Genomic DNA, 13,273 nt, shown 5'->3' on the forward strand with positions numbered 1-13,273 from the left:
TGAGCAGGTTAGGAAAAAAGGGAGAGTGAAAAATACAAAAGAATAAAATTTATATAAGCTTCCCACACAGAGGTTTCATGTAGAATTATAGGTAGCTCCAAGTTTTAAATCTGATTTTCAATTTCTAAAACCTCCACTGCACACACATGAATAAAGTAAACAAATAATAAATACAATGGAAAAATTATCCAAACTGTATAATTAAAACACAGTGATCTTCTTATTGCCAAGCCCTTGGCTTTATCTACTGGACTACACTGTTCATATCCTAATTAACAGAGAAATTCAATGTTATAAAAATTTCCAAATCTCTTTTCTTTTTGTAAACCTGAGATGGAGATTTCCAGTGTCAAGCAATTAACGGTGTCTTAATCCACTCAGATACATAGTACAAAGCTTAGCATGTGGCAAGAACATTTTGCCAGTCTTATTTTTTGGCTTCATTGCTCTTATTTTCATTTATTTCTTAACTTCTATTAAGAACTTTTTCACATTTTGTAACCTTAGTCACAAGTTAACTTCACTGAAGATGGGAAAGGACCTTGTGGTCTCCTGCAAAGCTTTAGTGTAAATTTAGCAAAGATTCTATTATAAACCTAAGATAGCTAAGTTTTAGCAGGGAGTTTTATACATTAAGCATGTAAACCATCTTGGGAACTTGCAGAACAAGGAGTCCTATGACAGAAGACTGCAGCATATTTCTGACAACGTGCTTAGCAGTTATTTGTAAAGAATAAGAATGATTGGTAAACGGAGAGGATTTAAGTATCACTATAGAAATATTTGCATAAATACCACAGAAGGAGAAAAAAGCTCTGTGCATGTTTGTCATTAAAATCTAATCTGATATTCTCGTATGCAAGTGCTTTTAGACTACAAAATAGGAATGAGGTAGAACAAGCTCCTGAAAGTATAAAGTATATTACCAAATCTGTGGAATTGAGAAAAGTCTGTAAGTCACAGAACTATTTCTTTTTTAATCCTGACATCTCTTTCTAAGCCCATGGCTTTGTGGCAAAAATTTCCAGTATGTCAGAAGACTATCATATGTGGCCATTACTCTATATAGAGATTTCTCTTTTAAAGTCTGAGGGTGGTTAGGAAGCCTGAGATTCTTTAAACAGAAAAAAAAAAAAAAAAAAGTCAATATGGCCTTACATTTGCCAGGTCAAAACAAGCAGAGTTTTTAATAACAACTGGAAGTCCTTCTTAGATAAAGCTTCTCCCCCTAAAAAACTCAAAGACATATTAGTTTCATGCATGTGATGAGTTCCAGGAGAAAGTTGGTGGACATTATCAGAACACAAAATGTGTCTAAGGGTCTTGTAAAAAAGCTCCTGAAACATACCTGTGTGGTGAAGAGACCGATGGTGATTGCAGTAGCTCCACAGGTTTCACCATCAACAGTTTTCCTATAAAGTTCAAAAAAGTTTATACTTGGTTTTCCTATGATAATTGATTAAAATAATTTTTCTAAATGGAAAAATGCAAATTTCCCAGATGGAAAATTCAGCAAGTCCAAGGAATTCATAATCTTAACTCCCTCTGATGCTTTTGACATTCCTGCTGTCTACACTTTTGTTTTCCTGCCTTTAAAATAATGGCACAGTAAACGCAGAAATACTGACTGAAGCTGGTTATGAGCTCTTTCTGAAGTCCCATGTTTAGTGTTCCCTGAGGTCACCAACGAATTACAATAGATGCTCCAAGAAACAGCTCCTACTTTGGGCACAACATCCCTGCAAACAACTGTTCTCAGGAAAACAGTGAGAAAAAAAAATAGGAATCTTCAACCCAAAGATCTTTTAACCCACAGCGCTATTTGAAGTTAAGCAATCATCTTGTTGAGTATGGCACAATCAGTTCTGTAATCATTTTGATATTTAACCTCACCATTATTGTCACAATATCTAAACCATATCACTAATGCATTCTGAAGACGTTGGATTTGGAGTGGCTCTAGTGTTTGCTACTCAGTTATCATCTTGGTTCGGGATAAAAACAGGAAATGTGTTATATAACTCTTAACATGCAATTCTCACGATGAGAAGACAGCAGACACAAATAGATCCACTCACACAGGGCTGAGAAATGAAGGCACATTTCAGATCTAAAGCACAGCAGGTACCATTTTCTTGCTGACCTTTTCTTTGCAGCAAAGTGATGGCTCTGGTGAATAAATGACCAATCTTGGTCTTTTTTTGTTAAACTGATTTTTGCCATTTGGGGGGTCCAGACCTGTCCCTTTCTCCCTAGGAATGTATATTCCTGCTGTGAGTGGCGCTCTTGGTCAACAGCAGGAGGTAAGGCTGGTGGCAGCTGCCTGAAGAGAGAATACAACAACCTATTACTGCTTCACATGGGAACAGCAGCTGCCTCTGATTGTGTGAAGAAAGAGAAGGAACACTTGTTTTGCCCTTAGCGATCTCCCCTATTTCATCCATACCTATAAAAGGTATTCACACAGCTCCTACTGTGGCCACGCAATCTCCAGTGTCCTTACAACACTCCTGCATTACAGAAAAGCGTATCATATCTTTGTGCACATCAAAAATTGAGGCATAGTAAAATCAAATTGATCAAGATAGCAAGAAGTCTGTAGTCCAGCAAAGACACTCACTCCACATTTGCAGAAATACTCTAAAAGAAAAAAAAAAAAAAAAAGAAAAGAAAAAAATAATTGCCGGTAACAGCAAAGTTGATCAGTCTGATAAAAAGAGTTTCTATGCCTCTCTAAACGCTATATAATATCATCTGTGCTTTCATCTTTGGACATTTGTAAAGTTAGGCTGAAGAAGAATCATCCAGCCATCTTGCAATAGATCAAACAAGGAGAAAGGCTAAACTTGAAGTCTGAACTTCCTTTACAAAAATCCCTTAACAAAAAACACTTCTACAAATTCAACCTGCTCCACGGTGGGAAAGTCCCGGCACACAGTACGCTTTCTCCAGACAGAGCTGTGAATGCACCAGTATCTCAATGTGAAGTGGGATAGAGTAAGGAGTTAAAAGCGTATGGATGGAGTGCCCTCACTCTCCTTTTGATGAGTGATTATTTCTTCTGGATAAATCTTTGAGTGAGCCCTCACCCCTTTGGATGAGTGATTCTATCTTCTGGGTACTGTACCCTTGAAAAAGATATTTCCTATTGTGTGTTAGTGAGTGGGCACATTTTGGGCCACCCTTCCAAAGGATATTTTGCAAAACTTAGGAATTCTTAAGGCAGTTGTGTAGTAATAATTCTCAATGGACATCTGAGCCTCTAGTTTATTTTTGTTTTCAGAGTACTAAGTCAGTTCTTATTGTTTTCAGTGACTGATTGTGTTCTGGCACCTGCCAACCTGCTCAGGGCCACCCTTGGGTGCCTTCACAGCCTGAAATACCCAAGGACACAACAGGGCTGTGCCCTACTCCTTAAGAGAGGGCATTGGTGCCTGGGAGCAATGGAGGTGGGCCAGGACATGGATATGGACAGTGACACAGAGAGGGCTTGGGGACATGGAGATCATAGAATCACTAGGTTGGAAAAGATCTTTGAGATGATCAAGTCCAACTGTAACTGTCCACTAGTAAATCATATTCCTAAGCACTTCATCTACCCATCTGTTAAACACCTCCAGGGATGGTACCTCAATCACATGTCTGGGCAGCCTCTGTCAGTGTTTGATAAACCTTTCAGTGAAGAAGTTTTTCCTAATATCCAATCTGATTCTTCCCTCTTGTCCTGTCACCTGTCACTTGAGTGAAGAGACCAACACTCACCTCACTACAACCTCCTTTCAGGCTGTTGTAGACAGTGCTAAGGTGTCCAACCTCCTCTCCTCTAGGCTAAAGATGGGCTGGGGACATGGAGACAGGGGTCAGACAGCACAGGAGCAGGCTTGGAAGTGGGCTGAGACATTCTTCCAAAGGATTGTTTGCAAAACTTAGGAATTCTTAAGACAGTTGTGTAGTAATAGTTCCTGATTGACATCTGAACCCAATCTCTCTAAATTTTGAAATGGAATTTAAATTAATGCATACTTTGAACTGTTTCTTGAAACCTATTTGTGATAATTATTTATCTCTAGAGCATATAACTACTTTTGTCTGAAAGTGATTTTGGCAGAAGTAGCAGGCTTGTGGATTGGCCTTATGAAAACATGAATTCCCATTACCTTTACAGAGCTCTGATGAATATAAAGCTAAAGCTCCTTAGACTGAGTCTGTACAAACACAAGCCTTTAAAGGAAAGGAACATTTTGGACCTCTTTTACTCAGAGTACTTGTGATAGAGGACCATGAATAAATTTTTGTTAGGCAGCAGGAATAATGTTTCATTAAACAGTTCTTAAAGCCCTCTTATAAAAATGGACACATTCATTTACTAAGAGCAAACGCCTAACTATAAAAGCAAATAAAGAACAACCCTGTTAATAGGGAATTTGGCTTTGAAATTATTTCACGATTTATCTTAAAGTTCTCTCTTACTTATACAGGTGTTTTGAAAACTAAATCCCTGATCTTCAAGAAAAGTGCATACACAGTCCCTTAAAATAAATGGCTGAGGCCACAGAATCATGTGCTCCACAATGCTGGATTTGAGATTCTCTCGATTTATATCCAAAAAAATAATTGTCTAACAATAACACCAGTGTAAATATATTGAGACAAGGAGTCTACACTAAGAATTATAATTAAACGTATTGTGTTTACAGAAATTACATATTTCATTGCAATTCTGATAAAAGCATGTTCCAGTTATCACAGCTCAGGAGCCCTCCTCAAGCTATTTATTTTTAAAATCTATTTTGGAGGCATCCACAAAACAGACAACCAGTCACTCAAGAGAAGGATTTATATAACTTAGCAGTCCAAAAATACAAAATAAATCACAAGTTCTGATGTCAGGCAGGCATATTACTACACAATCAGCTTAAGAATTCTCAAGTTTTGCAAACAATCCTTTAGAAAGATGACCCAAAATGTGCACTATGACTCGCTTATCAGATGAGGGCTCACAGTCTGAAGGAATTTACCTTAAAGCAGTGTCCTGATGCAACGGGAGAGTCCCTGATGCTCCCAAGAAGGAACCAACTCAAGTCAGCTCTCTGGCAGGACTCTCTTTATATCTAGTTCAGTCTGATCTGTGGTCAGTTCTAACTGGCTGGGGGTCAACACCTTTCAGGGACTGTGTGCCAGGGAACACTTACCATCATCATGCCAAAGTGTCATCGGCTTTCAACAGCCAGAAAGCTCCAGTCTTTGTCAGGGCAGTTGCATCTGCCACACATGCTGAAGCCATTTCATGTTGTGGCTGATTGGAATAGGTGAAATAAGAAAGAAACAGTGAGTCAACCAACAGGAACTACTAGCTATTTAACTCTGGGAAAGTACACTTTTTCAGCCTTTCAAGCTAGGGTTTAAGGTGGTAAGGTTTCTATCACATAATCTTTAATTCAGATTCACTTTGATATTCTTAATCTTTCGTCATCATCATTGTCAAAACCACACCCAGAGAAAACCACACACGAGGAAAATTAAATAGGGATGGATCTTACCAAAACCTGTTTCCTCCAGTGAGAGTAAAGAACCCCTTGATGGCTCCTCCTCTTTCCCCCTCTTATGTCTTTATAGGAGACAAAAGCACTTCGGAGGTTTTTATGCTTTCTACAACACTTGATTTTGCCATGGGAATGAATGCTTTTCCCCTCATTAACACAAAAGAGACTTAGTGCTAGGAACTTCTGCTGAAGGATTGTTTCTACACTGACAATTCACCACCTTTACAAGTGTGCTCAAGCAAACAACGTGATATTGTGCATTGCTGTCACAGTACTACTCATACCTCCCCAAATGTGGCCTCTTTTCAGCCTGAAGTCTGAGCTCCTCAGTATTTCTTGGCCACACTGGTTTTAATGCACTGCATATTCTTGTTTTCAACTAATTGAAATAATTGAAAAGGGAAGGAAATACTTTATTCAAGATTCTCTTCAGAAATCATACTCATGTTTATATAAAGGTCACAGTCCAATTCTCCAGGGTCTTAAGTACTTCCGAAGTTTGCTGTTTCTTTTTTTCCCCTTATCTCACTAGTATCGTTTATCTATAAGAATTAATGATTCTCCTCTTGCCATTTTTTCCCTTAGTAACCTTTAACAAGTACAAAGTCACTCCATTTCCACATGCAATCAGCTACGACTGAAGTCTATTAAAAATGGGTGAAACAGCATCTCACTGCTTCTACTCCCATTACGTCACCTGAAGAGAAAATATCCCCAAACTCGTGCTTGTGAAAACAGAAGACTTAATTTCAACACACAGACTTGTCTTTCTTTTGCAAGAGCAATGATGCTGCACACTTGTGCAAAAACTCATGGAAATGCCTTTCTGAAGGCCCTCTTGGGTTTGGTGTAACCTTATGGATAGATGTTTTACATCTAATAGGAGTGAAAACACAGTGTTCCCTTCCAAATAGCCTGTTGTCTTCTACCTAATTGCTAGGGTACATATGTACCTCTGACAAGCACATCTACTCAAACTAAATACAGAAGGAAAAACTGTGTTCCACAGGCGATGGACATTATCTGCCTCCTCAGGGAGATATCTCCCTAAGATAGACAGCTTAGTTTCATAGTTACATGCAGTAACAAATTCTTCTCAGGCAAGATAGCCCCCAGAGGCTCTCTGTGACACTGTGCTTCCCTTAGTTCTAAATCTGTACTCCTATACAGATGTAACCTAGGGGTTTGGAGTTCTTTAACATCTCCCTCAGTGTAATACTTCTCTAGTGAACTATACTGAGAAAAAGAGCTGTTTATTGCTTGTAGGGATTTACTAATAGAACTCCTTAGAGAAACAGAATTCTTTTTACTAAACTCTTTAAAGAACTGAAAACTATTGCTTCTTTTCCCAGACGAATATTCTGCCAGCTATTGTTTATATTGTGCTAATTAATACTCAAAAATACATTCTTTGGTTTAATCTGTTTAAGAATATATATGCTCAGAGAGCAAAGAATTGCTCCTCCAAATACCCATGACACATCTTCATTTAATTTAAGCTAACATACAGTCATTGCCACAATATCGAGGACTGATTATCACCTTCTCTGTACCTTGGATTCATAGAAATTACCTGTGGGTAATAATGTCTTATCCTATTGTCCTGTTACAGATGTTCATGTTCTTTGTTGGTGTATCTCTCAAAGCAATGAATACTGTCTGAAGACAAAGTCTCACTGCTTGCTGTTTTCTGTGAAAACTGCAGTGCTCGCTTAAAACAAGAACCTCCTCCTTTATTATCAGTTGAACTTTTCAAGATCCAGCTTCTAAGCATTGTTCTGAGTTTCTCCACATAATTGAAAGAATCTTTTTATGTTGCTTTTATCCATCTATAAAAAACTCACCACTTATCATAACTGTCCATTAAAAAACTTTGATTGACTCTGGATACGCCTCAACACAACATCTTTCCAGACCACAAATCTTTCTAGCTCTTCTTCAGACATTGTCTAGTTCTTTGTATCTTTTGAATATGTTGAGCCCAGAAACATATGCAGTATTCTAGTATTTGTTAACTACTCAAATCTCACTTCTCTGAAGTAATTTTGTATTTGCACCAAAAAAGAGAAAAGGGCACACAACCACTTGTACCACACCTAACACATCTTCTTCCATGAGTTTTACTGCAATAATCATCTGGCTTAATCGTTTACAAGGTCAGCTAAGTCCTTTGTGGAAAAGTATCAATTCAGAATTAACTCTGCCTTTTCATCCAATTTAAACATGGAATGTTTATTCTTGTCATTTTGTTGCATGAAAACTTCAGTTAAGCTGGATAAGTTGTCTATGTCATTGCAGAATCCAGTTCTGTTGTATACAAGCTATATCACAGTGCAATTAAATAACCACTTCACCTATATCCAAATGGCACAGCTTTCTGCATTTTTCTAGCACAGCAGAGACCTGACACGTCTGAGTGTTCTCTATAATAAAAAAAATAACACGATACATAACCCTGAAATACATCTTAACATTTAAAATAGATATTTCCATCATTCCACTTGCTCATGGAGGAAAATGATACATTTGAAGAGCTAAACAAAGAAAAATATTGAAATATGCTTCCACGTGGCAAACACTCAAAACTACAATCTTGTTCATAGTATATGCACAAATGTTTTCAAAAAATTGTTCTTGAAGTTCAGATTGAAATAACAATCCCTAAATTTTCCTGTGTTACTGTTTTTCATTTGCCTCACTTCATTCTTTTAGGTACTGGATAAGTCTAAATTACAGCCTTGGCACAGAGATTCAGGCTTCCCAGAAAGCTAGTGGCGATCACAAATTTGAAACAAGGACTACTTAACGTCAACAGGACCAACAAGGGCTATTTAAATGGCACACAAGCTCAACTTATGCAGTCAGTCCTGTACAAATTTCTACCTGACTCTTCCAATAATAACAATAACAAATAAAAATGTAGATTAATCAGATATATGATTAATGAACACTTACAGTCATTATTTATCCAGGTCTTGCTTTGTTAATATTTTTCTCAGGTGAAAATAAGTTGAAATTATGCAACTCTTACTAACAACAAATTTTTAAGCAGTAGCCTGTCTAATCTACACATTATGAGGAAACGGTTTCATTGCTTGATTTGATAATGAAGCATCCAAACCAGACAGACAGAAGCCGGCTGTCACCATACACTAGCCATGTTCTTACTTTTTTTACAAAGTTTTGTCTCACAGAGACAGCATATCAGCATTAGACAGACAGTGGGCTTATTCCATGTGGCCATTTTGATGCACTTAAGAAATTAAATACATCAAATAATTATTTCATAAAATGCTTATATTCTATATAGAACCTACTCAGTATGCTGACACTTGGAAACATTAAATAAATAGGCATATGGAATTTGTTATTTTGTTTTTCAAGTCAAATATTATTTCAAAAGAAAGCAAGTAATAAGATTAATGACAGCCATCACAGTGACTTGTATAACTTCAAGATGAGGACACTGAAAGATGTGTCTTCTTGGCATTTTGGGGAGGGTGTGTGGATGAATCACATAACTGATGTATATCCTTGCTTCAAGAAGGCAGCTTTTCTGCCAAGTCATGTTCCTTTTTATCGAATCCAATTAAGAAAACATAATACAATCTATCTTACTACTTTTCCTGTATCAAGTACCCATTTGAAAGATGTTCATTGATCACTATGTACAGAACAAGCTTCAGGAGGAACAGTTCAGTGCTAGGTATCACTACCTGGAAAAGGGCAAGCCTAGACTCTGCAAAATCCATGTTCTTGTTCATCCAAGAGAATCGTGTTTGCAGCATAATACTAAGAAACCAAAATACTTTGTTAGCATTAAATGAAATACTGTCACCCTACTGGAAACCACAATACAGAGGGAAAGTACAGAGAGAAGACATTTACCACAGCAGATACCATTTCTTTCAGTCTCTGGTAATATCTAGTTTTTAATACAAAGGTATTAAAAATTGATTATGCTATCACTAATTTACATACAAGTATTACTGTACATGATGAACTCAGCTTTAGGCATGAAGGAAGTTATGAAAACAGAAATGAATGAAAACCTAATTACTTGATCTGTATTATAGCAGTGCCATAAGATGTACTACATGCTTTTAACAAGAAAATACTTGTTCAGGATCAAACTCAGTCTTTGAGTTATATATTACTTTTTAGAAGCCTATGGGTACATCATGCTACAGAATGAAAATCTAATATGTGCAGACATGCGGTCTCAAAGTGCTCCTCAACACCAGAACGGGTCATTCACACAAAGACAAAAGTGTCATAAATTTACCAGCCGTTGCCTGGTACCCTAAAGGCATGGCAGACTTCACAACTCAAAAGATAAACAACAGACAACTGTGGGCAACATTTAGCTTTCACAATGGTCAGAGGCTAAGAATAACAAGGAACATTGTATCTCTCAACAGCAATAAAATCTGCACAGCATCCCAGTGTCTGGCTTTACAAACCTTCGTTAATGACTGGGGCCCAGCACTGCTCCGACTGAAGTCAAAAGGGCTCCAAACAGAGAAGCCACCACTTGTATGTTTCCATCTACATGATCAGTAAAAACAAGGAATGGATAGATCGTTCTCACGATATACAACCTTTTAAAAATCTTCAATGTGAACAGACTGATTAATAATCAATCTCAGAAAGATGAAAAAATATCAGGAACTGTTTTAAGAAAAACTCAGTTTTGGCAACCTAATGTCATGAAGGTACCAAAATACTTCTTTCAGTCTGAAATAGCAGAACTTTGTATTCAAACCATAACCTAAGTCTTATTCACTGTGTGTGGGAAGTTTACTTTGTTCACGGCCTTTTCTCCGCAGTATTTTCAAATCTCTGCAGTATGGGCCCAGTGTGAAAACACTAGCAATATTTTACTCTGTCAAGCAATAGTATAAAACTTCATGCACAAAACACACAGCTAAAGCCTTCTAAGACAGTGCAGATTCTTGTACAGCTTACATAACCCCGATCTTGTTTTTAGTGCAAGATGCACCTCAGCACACATTAACCCATCAGAGCTGGGCCATCCTCCAACCGGAAGCATCTGTGTGAAGTCGTGGGAGGCTGCACACTCCGGTTGTGCGGAGCCCTGGGTGTCTGATGTGCTCCATCATTTAGCCTTCACACTGGCAAATGAAATAAAGATGCTATTTTGCTTCTCTTCAGGGCTGATTGGTGTTTTAGTTAGTCTACAGTTAGAAGTGTTAATCGTGCAATGAAGCGAAGCAATAATTCACAGCTAGTAAAATTTCCCACAATGGTTTTACAAGCATCAATACACAACTTACCTCATTTCTTCACAATGAGAGTGGTGAGGCACTGGCCCAGGTTGCCCAGGGAAGCTGTGGCTGCCCCATCCGTGGAGGTGTTCAAGGCCAGGTTGGATGGGGTCTTGGGTGGCCTGAGCCAGTGGGATGTCCCTGTCCATGGCAGGGGGATGGAACTGGATGATCTTTAAGGTCCCTTCCAACCCAAACCAGTCTATGAATCATTTGTTCTAAACAAAAACCAAAAATCAGCATCCACAGTGGTATAAACTCTTCTTCAAAGAAAACCACCTTCCAGGAATCCATTCCTAACAGGATTTTTCTTCTCTGATGTAAAAGTATTTAAATCCCTAATGAGTTATTTTAATGGACTCAAATACAGTAACTTTATTTACTACTTTCATTTTAATAGATTCATAAAGACATATGCATGATAGCCCAGGCCTTCCCATGATCTTCCTTCCTCCCCCACACTGATAATATTGTATAAACAACTTTTGTCCTTTTTATTTTTCAGGTACAGATGAAAAGCTTTCCGCTTCAGCAAATTTTTAGAAAAGAAAGCTATGCTTGCTATTAAAAATATGGAGCAAAACCACATTGAACGATACACACAGGCAGCTGAACTGGAGCAGCAGTGTATATATATGGCATCAAGTAATTTTTTAAGGAACATAAACCCTTCACAACAATATTTTTAAATTAATCATTCGTTTGTTTATTTATTTGGGGAGTGCACATCTGCAATATGATTTATCTTCTGCAAAGCTCAGCCATCTGGCTGTTGTGAAAGCCTAAAAGAACATAAGAAAAACAACTGGCTAAAACATTCCCTTATTTTTCTAGGGAACATTATGGGTGTGGTGGGGCTGTTCTGGCAGTGTGTATGTGTGCATATCCAGCAAAGGAAGGCTATAACATAGCATCATCTGCTTGACTGACAGAGTTATTGGATACAATAATCCTAAGATATACTCAACACTTACGTCCAGTGTTTTCAGTGAAGGGAGGCAAGAAAAAGTAGTATTTGAGAAGCTGAAGGTGCCCTGGTACACAGATGCATCTCAGATTCTGAGAAATACATTTAATAAAGATGTACCAATCAGATGCAGACATAAAGATGAACTTTATGTGACATCACAAAATGTACAACACAAAGTGTACAAAAAGCTTCCTAAGCTACACTGCCCTTAACCAGACACTACAAACATTCATGTAGTGTTTCTTCGCAAAGAATTTTGACTTATCTCTTTTACTTCTCCAAAGGGCTTAACAAGTTCCTACACCAACCAGCCCTACCCACAAACCAGTTTAACGCAAGGCTAACATGCCATCATCTGCAACTACGCAGAATTTTCCGTTGTCATGCCTAATTCCTGATTCTGTAGATGGACCAATCAACTATAAAAAAACCCCAAACTAATGTACTTACACATTGTAGTGTGGTTTTAGAGGGAAATTTGACAAATCATTTCAAAGTGTGTGCGCCAGACAGTTAAGATATATAAAATTTCTTATGTTTTCCTCCTACTGAATGTTTATCCTCAACTCAGTGAGAGCATTTAATCCCTTGTCAGCAATTTGCATACGCAATGATCTGTTGTTAAGACTATCACAGTCCTTGCAATTCTCACACATCTTTTATCCTTCACTGGATACACATATCACTAAACATAGATATTTAAATGTAATGGAGTGAAAAAAAATCACAAATAAGTTGATTTTCAAACTATGCATTGCTCAGACAGACAATTTCAAAGCTAACTTCACATAAACGGACACAGGGTAAGCAGGAAACCAGCTTCAAAACCATCACTTTCTCACACATCATTAAAACTTATGATTAAGAAACAGGACAAGGGTAGCTACAGATCAGGTCCACGTGGTGTTTCATTTTCCATGTGAAATACAGATCCTGGCTCCATGAGCATGCCTTAGAGCCAGAATGGAGGGAGAGAGGAAGAAAAGGGGACTATTTGCAGGTCAGAAAGAAGCGAGTGTGATCATGGGTAACTGACCAAAGAGAAACGTCCCTCCACCCTGGCCTTTTTTAAATCAATAAATAAACAAATGCACTTTCATAGGCCCAAGGACTGCAGAACCACTAATCACCATATTTATCCCTCCTCAATCAAGGGTGTAAATTCCATGCACGAACCTTTGACTTGCAGCTAGCATAAGTACGTGGGATGGAATATACGATATGTTCATAACATTTCATTTCTATTTCACACCAAAAAGCAACTAGAAATTTCACAAGAAAGTCCCTGAAGATTAACCTAGCCATTTTTTCACTCCATGAGGTTCATAAATAATCTTAAAAACCTCCACAAAACTATCTGAATAAAATCTCATCCAATATTACTTTAGCACTCAAAGCAAAGACTTTTCTTTTTGTTTGGGCAACTTCTCAGTGCTTTTCAGAACAGGATTAGTCAACCAAGTAAAACAATA

The sequence above is a fragment of the Cuculus canorus genome, chromosome 9 (assembly GCF_017976375.1).
Source record: "Cuculus canorus isolate bCucCan1 chromosome 9, bCucCan1.pri, whole genome shotgun sequence".
Classification (NCBI taxonomy): Eukaryota; Metazoa; Chordata; class Aves; order Cuculiformes; family Cuculidae; genus Cuculus; species Cuculus canorus.